At 46.3% G+C, this 9,500-nt stretch overlaps 1 protein-coding gene across 1 annotated transcript in view; it reads left to right on the forward strand.

Annotated features, from left to right (window-relative positions):
• LOC311326426 (protein MTSS 1-like) overlaps window positions 1–9,500 on the forward strand; it is a gene marked incomplete at both ends in the record, with an annotated part of 109,262 nt that overhangs the window by 15,211 nt on the left and 84,551 nt on the right. The gene's annotated exons all lie outside the window — the stretch shown is intronic.

Here is a 9,500-nt window from a genome sequence, read left to right on the forward strand (position 1 = left end):
TCTCTCTCTCTGTTTAACCAGCTCACTGTTGGTTCATTCTTTCATCCAGAACTCAGAGAGCCACTGATTGCTCAATCACACCCCTCCTCTGAAGTGTTCACACACACACATACGCACACACACACACATGCACGCATGTATACACACACACATACACTCGCGCACACACACACACACACACACACACTCACTCACTCACTCACTCACTCACTCACTCACTCACTCACTCACGCACACGCACACGCGCACGCGCACGCGCACGCACACACACACACACACACACACACACCCCTCCTCTGGTTGTGTTCAGCTGCCACACGTCCCCCTCACAGCCTGCCTCGCTGGCCAAGCCTGGAGGTGGGAGTTGTCCAAGCTGAAATCAACTCTAATATATATATGTTTGTGTGTGTGTGTGTGTGTGTGTGTGTGTGTGTGTGTGTGTGTGTGTGTGCGTGGCGTCTCTCCCGCAACTCCACCACGGACTCCCTAGGCCTCCACGCAAACAGGTCCAGTCATCTGGGGTGTGATGGGCGTCTAGTGGTGGGGGTGTGGACTAGCACTGGTCTGTGGTTCGACTCTGGAGGTCTAAAGGCGGTTAGGGTTAAGGTTTCGGTTATGGTTAGGTGGTCTTTATGTGGCTAGGTTTAGGGCTAGGTGGTCTTTACGTGGCTAGGTTTAGGGCTAGGTGGTCTTTACGTGGCTAGGTTTAGGGCTAGGAGGTCTTTATGTGGTTAGGTTTAGGGCTAGGAGGTCTTTACGTGGCTAGGTTTAGGGCTAGGAGGTCTTTACTTGGTTAGGTTCAGGGCTAGGTGGTCTTTACGTGGCTAGGTTTAGGACTAGGTGGTCTTTACGTGGCTAGGTTTAGGGCTAGGAGGTCTTTACGTGGTAAGGTTTAGGGCTAGGAGGTCTTTACATGGTTAGGTTTAGGACTAGGTGGTCTTTACGTGGCTAGGTTTAGGGCTAGGAGGTCTTTACGTGGTAAGGTTTAGGGCTAGGAGGTCTTTACATGGTTAGGTTTAGGACTAGGTGGTCTTTACGTGGTTAGGTTTAGGGCTAGGAGGTCTTTACGGGGCTAGGTTTAGGGCTAGGAGGTCTTTACGGGGCTAGGTTTAGGGCTAGGTGATCTTTACGTGGCTAGGTTTAGGGCTAGGAGGTCTTTACGGGGCTAGGTTTAGGACTAGGTGGTCTTTACGTGGTTAGGTTTAGGGCTAGGAGGTATTTACGGGGGTGGCTGTAGCTCAGTTGGTAGAGCGGGTCGTTCAATGATCGAAGAGTCAGTGGTTCGAATCCCAGCTCCGACTGTCCACATGTCGAAGTGTCCTTGAGCAAGACACTGAACCCCAAATTGCTCCCAATGAGCAGGTTGGCACCTTGCATGGCAGCTACCGCCATTGGTGTGTGAATGTGTGTGTGAATGGGTGAATGAGAGGCCATTGTAAAGCGCTTTGAGTGCCGCTAAGGTGGAAAAGCGCTATATAAGTGCAGTCCATTTACCATGTATGTGGCTAGGTTTAGGGCTAGTTGGTCTTTACGTGGTAAGGTTTAGGGCTAGGAGGTCTTTACGTGGTAAGGTTTAGGGCTAGGAGGTCTTTATGTGGTTAGGTTTAGGGCTAGGTGGTCTTTACGTGGTAAGGTTTAGGGCTAGGAGGTCTTTACGTGGTTAGGTTTAGGGCTAGGTGGTCTTTACGTGGTAAGGTTTAGGGCTAGGAGGTCTTTACGTGGTTAGGTTTAGGGCTAGGAGGTCTTTATGTGGTTAGGTTTAGGGCTAGGTGGTCTTTACGTGGTAAGGTTTAGGGCTAGGAGGTCTTTACGTGGTTAGGTTTAGGGCTAGGAGGTCTTTACGTGGTTAGGTTTAGGGCTAGGAGGTCTTTACGTGGTTAGGTTTAGGGCTAGGAGCTCTTTACGTGGTTAGGTTTAGGGCTAGGAGCTCTTTACGTGGCTAGGTTTAGGGCTAGGAGGTCTTTACGTGGTTAGGTTTAGGGCTAGGAGGTCTTTACGTGGTTAGGTTTAGGGCTAGGAGGTCTTTACGTGGTTAGGTTTAGGGCTAGGAGGTCTTTACGTGGTTAGGTTTAGGGCTAGGTGGTCTAAAGGTGATCTAACAAACACCTAGTATTACTATGTGACACTGACTAGTATCTTTGTAACTTCATAGACCTGAGAGTCAGTCAAAGAGGAGTTACTCCATAGAAAAGGCTCCTCCTTGACGTGGACCCATTAACTGAAACGTCTGCTCTGAGTGAGCAGGCCTGAGGTAACCAGGCAGGAGGACGTGGGTCTTGAAGGTCGTCCATCTCCCCAGTGTCCAGTCTATATGGAGCAGCTATACTTTAAATAGCAGATGCCTCAGTCTGATATCTCTCCTCCCTCTCTCTCTCTCTCCTCTCCTCCTTCTCTCGTCTCTCTCTCTTCTCCTCCCTCCCTCTCTCTCCTCCCACTCTCTCTCCTCCCTCTCTCCCCCCTCTCTCTCCTCTCCTCCCTTGCCCTCTCTCTTCTCTCCTCCCTCCACCTCTCTTTCTTCTCCTCTCTCTTCTCTCCTCTCCTTCTCTCTCCTCTCTCTCTCCTCCCTCTCTCTCATCCCCTTCTTGCTCCTCTCTCTCTCCTCCCTCCTTCTGTCTCCTCCCTCTCTCTCCTTCTCTCTCCTCTCTCTCTTCTCCCTCTCTCTCCTCCATCCTTCTGTCTCCTCCCTCTCTCTCCTCCCTCCTTCTGTCTCCTCCCTCTCTCTCCTCTCCTTCTCTCTCCTCTCTCTCTTCTCCCTCTCTCTCCTCCCTCCTTCTGTCTCCTCCCTCTCTCTCCTTCTCTCTCCTCTCTCTCTCCTCCCTCTCTCTCCTCCCTCCTTCTCTCTCATCCCTCTCTCTCCTCTCTTTCTCTCTCCTCTCTCTCTTCTCCCTCTCTCTCCTCCCTCCTTCTGTCTCCTCCCTCTCTCTCCTCTCCTTCTCTCTCCTCTCTCTCTCCTCTCTCTCTCCTCCCTCTCTCTCCTCCCTCCTTCTGTCTCCTCCCTCTCTCTCCTTCTCTCTCCTCTCTCTCTCCTCCCTCTCTCTCCTCCCTCCTTCTCTCTCATCCCTCTCTCTCCTCTCTTTCTCTCTCCTCTCTCTCTTCTCCCTCTCTCTCCTCCCTCCTTCTGTCTCCTCCCTCTCTCTCCTCTCCTTCTCTCTCCTCTCTCTCTCCTCCCTCTCTCTCCTCCCTCCTTCTGTCTCCTCCCTCTCTCTCCTTCTCTCTCCTCTCTCTCTCCTCCCTCTCTCTCCTCCCTCCTTCTCTCTCATCCCTCTCTCTCCTCTCTTTCTCTCTCCTCTCTCTCTTCTCCCTCTCTCTCCTCCCTCCTTCTGTCTCCTCCCTCTCTCTCCTCTCCTTCTCTCTCCTCTCTCTCTCCTCCCTCTCTCTCCTCCCTCCTTCTGTCTCCTCCCTCTCTCTCCTTCTCTCTCCTCTCTCTCTCCTCCCTCTCTCTCCTCCCTCCTTCTCTCTCATCCCTCTCTCTCCTCTCTTTCTCTCTCCTCTCTCTCTTCTCCCTCTCTCTCCTCCCTCCTTCTGTCTCCTCCCTCTCTCTCCTCTCCTTCTCTCTCCTCTCTCTCTCCTCCCTCTCTCTCCTCCCTCCTTCTGTCTCCTCCCTCTCTCTCCTTCTCTCTCCTCTCTCTCTCCTCCCTCTCTCTCCTCCCTCCTTCTCTCTCATCCCTCTCTCTCCTCTCTTTCTCTCTCCTCTCTCTCTTCTCCCTCTCTCTCCTCCCTCCTTCTGTCTCCTCCCTCTCTCTCCTCTCCTTCTCTCTCCTCTCTCTCTCCTCCCTCTCTCTCCTCCCTCCTTCTGTCTCCTCCCTCTCTCTCCTTCTCTCTCCTCTCTCTCTCCTCCCTCTCTCTCCTCCCTCCTTCTCTCTCATCCCTCTCTCTCCTCTCTTTCTCTCTCCTCTCTCTCTCCTCCCTCTCTCTCCTCCCTCCTTCTGTCTCCTCCCTCTCTATCCTGTGTCCCTCCCCTGCTCTGTCAGTGAGGTAGTTATGCAGGCTGGGGGGTGATCAGGGTCAGTCTCCAGCCAGGCCACTAGTCTCCAGCAGGCTGGGGGGTGATCAGGGTCAGTCTCCAGCAGGCTGGGGGGTGATCAGGGTCAGTCTCCAGCAGGCTGGGGGGTGATCAGGGTCAGTCTCCAGCCAGGCCACTAGTCTCCAGCCTGAGGTGATGAAGACCCTCAGGCCTGCTAACGCTCCTCAGAGCCCAGCACTCTGGTTCAACCCCAACGTCCTCCAAATCTATCTGTTGAGTTTTCCATCAAACATCCATGCATATTATAGTAAAGATGATTATTATTCTGTGGGTAATAAAATGATAGATAATAGTTTACGAGGAAAAATACAGCATGGTTTGAGCATCTTTGTCAAACCCAGAGAACACGTTTAGTGCTTGGCTGATATAAAACTGCACCACCATGATGATTCAGAGTCTCTGAGCTGTCTTAGCCAGGCCAGGCTGAGCTGGTGGGCAGTGACGGTATCTCTTTCTGGTCTCTAGTCTAGTATCTAGTCTCTAGTATCTCTTTCTGTGGATGGTCAGTAGCCACACCAGGCTGAGCTGGTGGTCAGTGACGGAATCTCTCTCTAGTCTCTAGTATCTAGTCTCTATTGTTTAGTATCTATAGTCTCTAGTATCTAGTCTCTCATATCTAGTCTCTAGTCTCTAGTCTAGTATCTCTAGTCTAGTATCTCTAGTCTCTAGTCTCTAGTCTCTAGTCTCTAGTCTCTAGTCTAGTATCACTAGTCTAGTATCTCTAGTAGCTAGTCTAGTATCTAGTCTCTAGTATCTAGTCTAGTATCTAGTCTCTAGTATCTAGTCTCTAGTCTCTAGTCTAGTATCTCTAGTCTAGTATCTCTAGTCTAGTCTCTAGTCTCTAGTCTAGTATCTCTAGTCTAGTATCTCTAGTCTAGTCTCTAGTCTCTAGTCTCTAGTCTAGTATCTCTAGTCTAGTATCTCTAGTATAGTCTCTAGTCTCTAGTCTCTAGTCTAGTATCTCTAGTCTAGTCTCTAGTCTCTAGTCTCTAGTCTAGTATCTCTAGTCTAGTATCTCTAGTCTAGTATCTCTAGTCTAATCTCTAGTCTCTAGTCTAGTCTCTAGTCTCTAGTATCTAGTCTCTAGTATCTAGTCTCTAGTCTCTAGTCTAGTATCTCTAGTCTAGTATCTCTAGTCTAGTCTCTAGTCTCTAGTCTAGTATCTCTAGTCTCTAGTCTCTAGTATCTAGTCTCTAGTCTCTAGTCTAGTATCTCTAGTCTAGTATCTCTAGTCTAATCTCTAGTATCTAGTCTCTAGTCTAGTATATCTAGTCTAGTATCTCTAGTCTAGTATATCTAGTCTAGTATCTAGTCTCTAGTATCTAGTCTCTAGTCTCTAGTCTAGTATCTCTAGTCTAGTCTCTAGTCTCTATTCTAGAATATCTGGTCTAGTATCTCTAGTCTAGTATCTCTAGTCTAGTATCTCTAGTCTAGTATCTCTAGTCTAGTCTCTAGTCTCTATTCTAGAATCTCTGGTCTAGTATCTCTGGTCTAGTATCTCTGGTCTAGTATCTCTAGTCTAGTATCTCTAGTCTAGTCTCTAGTCTCTAGTCTCTAGTCTCTAGTCTAGTATCTCTAGTCTCTATTCTAGAATCTCTGGTCTAGTACCTCTGGTCTAGTATCTCTAGTCTAGTATCTCTAGTCTAGTATCTCTAGTCTAGTCTCTAGTCTCTAGTCTCTAGTCTAGTATCTCTAGTCTAGTATCTAGTCTCTAGTATCTAGTCCCTAGTCTAGTATCTCTAGTCTAGTATCTCTAGTCTAGTCTCTAGTATCTAGTCTCTAGTCTCTAGTCTCTAGTCTAGTATCTCTAGTATCTAATCTCTAGTATCTAGTCTCTAGTATCTCTTTCTGTGGATGGTCAGTAGCCACACCAGACTGAGCTGGTGGTCAGTGACGGAATCTCTCTCTAGTCTCTAGTATCTAGTCTCTATTGTTTAGTATCTAGTCTCTAGTCTCTAGTCTAGTATCTCTAGTCTAGTATCTCTAGTATCTAGTCTCTATTGTTTAGTATCTAGTCTCTCGTATCTAGTCTCTCGTATCTAGTCTCTAGTCTCTAGTCTAGTATCTCTAGTCTAGTCTCTAGTATCTAGTCTCTAGTCTAGTATCTCTAGTCTAGTATCTCTAGTCTAGTCTCTAGTATCTAGTCTCTAGTCTCTAGTCTAGTATCTCTAGTCTAATCTCTAGTCTAGTCTCTAGTCTCTAGTCTAGAATCTCTAGTCTAATATCTCTAGTCTAGTCTCTAGTATCTAGTATCTAGTCTCTAGTCTCTAGTCTAGTCTCTAGTCTAGAATCTCTAGTCTAGTATCTCTAGTCTAGTCTCTAGTATCTAGTCTCTAGACTAGAATCTCTAGTCTAGTATCTCTAGTCTAGTCTCTAGTATCTAGTCTCTAGTCTAGTATCTCTAGTCTAGTATCTCTAGTCTAATCTCTAGTATCTAGTCTCTAGTCTAGTATCTCTAGTCTAGTATCTCTAGTCTAATCTCTATCAAGTCTCTAGTCTAGTATCTCTAGTCTAATCTCTAGTATCTAGTCTCTAGTCTAGTATCTCTATTCCAGTATCTCTAGTCTAGTCTCTAGTATCTAGTCTCTAGTCTCTAGTCTCTAGTCTAGTATCTCTAGTCTAGTCTCTAGTATCTAGTCTCTAGTCTAGTATCTCTAGTCTAGTATCTCTAGTCTAGTCTCTAGTATCTAGTCTCTAGTCTAGTATCTCTAGTCTAGTCTCTAGTCTCTAGTCTAGTATCTCTAGTCTAGTCTCTAGTCTCTAGTCTAGTATCTCTAGTCTAGTCTCTAATCTCTAGTCTAGTATCTCTAGTCTAGTCTCTAGTATCTAGTCTCTAGTCTAGTATCTCTAGTCTAGTATCTCTAGTCTAATCTCTAGTATCTAGTCTCTAGTCTAGTATCTCTAGTCTAGTATCTCTAGTATAATCTCTAGTATCTAGTCTCTAGTCTAGTATCTCTAGTCTAATCTCTAGTATCTAGTCTCTAGTCTAGTATCTCTATTCCAGTATATCTAGTCTAGTCTCTAGTATCTAGTCTCTAGTCTAGTATCTCTAGTCTAGTCTCTAGTCTCTAGTCTCTAGTCTAGTATCTCTAGTATAGTATCTCTAGTCTAGTCTCTAGTCTCTAGTCTAGTATCTCTAGTCTAGTCTCTAGTCTCTAGTCTAGTATCTCTAGTCTAGTCTCTAATCTCTAGTCTAGTATCTCTAGTCTAGTATCTAGTATCTAGTCTCTAGTCTAGTATCTCTAGTCTAATCTCTAGTATCTAGTCTCTAGTCTAGTATCTCTATTCCAGTATCTCTAGTCTAGTCTCTAGTATCTAGTCTCTAGTCTAGTATCTCTAGTCTAGTCTCTCTAGTCGCTAGTCTAGTCTCTAGTCTCTAGTCTCTAGTCTCTAGTCTAGTATCTCTAGTCTAATCTCTAGTCTCTAGTCTAGTATCTCTAGTATAGTATCTAGTATCTAGTCTCTAGTCTAGTATCTCTAGTCTAGTCTCTAGTCTCTAGTCTCTAGTCGCTAGTCTCTAGTCTAGTCTCTAGTATCTAGTCTCTAGTCTCTAGTCTCTAGTCGCTAGTCGCTAGTCGCTAGTCTAGTCTCTAGTCTAGTCTCTAGTCTCTAGTCTCTAGTCTCTAGTCTCTGGTATCTAGTGTCTAGTCTAGTATCTCTAGTCTAGTCTCTAGTATCTAGTCTCTAGTCTAGTATCTCTAGTCTAATCTCTAGTATCTAGTCTCTAGTCTAGTATCTCTAGTCTAGTATCTCTAGTCTAGTATCTAGTCTCTAGTCTAGTATCTCTAGTCTAGTATCTCTAGTCTAGTATATCTAGTCTAGTCTGTAGTATCTAGTCTCTAGTCTCTAGTCTAGTATCTCTAGTCTAGTATCTCTAGTCTACTCTCTAGTATCTAGTCTCTAGTCTCTAGTCTAGTCTCTCTAGTATCTAGTATCTAGTCTCTAGTCTAGTATCTCTAGTCTAGTCTCTAGTCTCTAGTTGCTAGTCTCTAGTCTAGTCTCTTGTATCTAGTGTCTAGTCTTAAGTCTAGTATCTCTAGTCTAGTCTCTAGTATCTAGTGTCTAGTCTCTAGTCTAGTATCTCTAGTCTAATCTCTAGTATCTCTCTGTGCTTCTGAGAAGCCATGAGGCGGCCGCAGCTGTCAGACGTGATGTCGTCATGCCTACCCGTGCTCATAGCAACAAGTATGTAAATTAGCAGCAGGGATCCCTCTCCTCCTCTCTCCTCCTCCGAACCATAGAACCAAGCCTCACAGAACAGTGTCCATAGAACCATAGAACCAGGTCTCACCGAACAGTCTCCATAGAACCATAGAACCAGGCCTCAGAGAACAATCTCCATAGAACCATAGAACCAGGCCTCACAGAACAGTCTCCATAGAACCATAGAACCAGGCCTCACAGAACAGTCTCCATAGAACCATAGAACCAGGCCTCACAGAACAGTCACCATAGAAGCAGGCCTCACAGAACAGTCACCATAGAACCAGACCTCACAGAACAGTCACCATAGAACCAGGCCTCACAGAACAGTCACCATAGAACCACAGAACCATACCTCACAGAACAGTCACCATAGAACCAGACCTCACAGAACAGTCACCATAGAACCATTTCTCACAGAACAGTCACCATAGAACCATAGAACAGTCACCATAGAACCAGACCTCACAGAACAGTCACCATAGAACCATAGAACCAGGCCTCACAGAGCAGTCACCATAGAACCACAAAACCAGACCTCACAGAATAGTCACCATAGAACCACAGAACCAGAACTCACAGAACAGTCACCATAGAACCACAGAAGCAGGCCTCACAGAACAGTCACCATAGAACCATGGAACCAGACCTCACAGAATAGTCACCATAGAACTATAGAACCAGACCTCACAGAACAGTCACCACTAGAACCATAGAACCAGACCTCACAGAACAGTCACCATAGAACCAGGCCTCACAGAACAGTCTCCATAGAACCATAGAACCAGGCCTCAGAGAACAGTCACCATAGAACCAGACCTCACAGAACAGTCTCCATAGAAGCCTAGAACCAGGCCTCACAGAACAGTCTCCATAGAACCATAGAACCAGGCCTCACAGAACAGTCACCATAGAACCAGACCTCACAGAACAGTCACCATAGAACCACAGAACCAGACCTCACAGAACAGTCACCATAGAACCACAGAACCAGACCTCACAGAACAGTCACCATAGAACCATAGAACCAGGCCTCACAGAACAGTCAACATAGAACCATAGAACCAGACCTCACAGAACAGTCACCATAGAACCACAGAACCAGACCTCACAGAACAGTCACCATAGAACCATAGAACCAGGCCTCACAGAACAGTCAACATAGAACCATAGAACCAGACCTCACAGAACAGTCACCATAGAACCACAGAACCAGACCTCACAGAACAGTCACCATAGAACCAGACCTCACAGAACAGTCACCATAGAACCA

The sequence above is a fragment of the Borostomias antarcticus genome (genome assembly GCF_949987555.1).
Source record: "Borostomias antarcticus genome assembly, chromosome: 27".
Lineage (NCBI taxonomy): Eukaryota > Metazoa > Chordata > Actinopteri > Stomiiformes > Stomiidae > Borostomias > Borostomias antarcticus.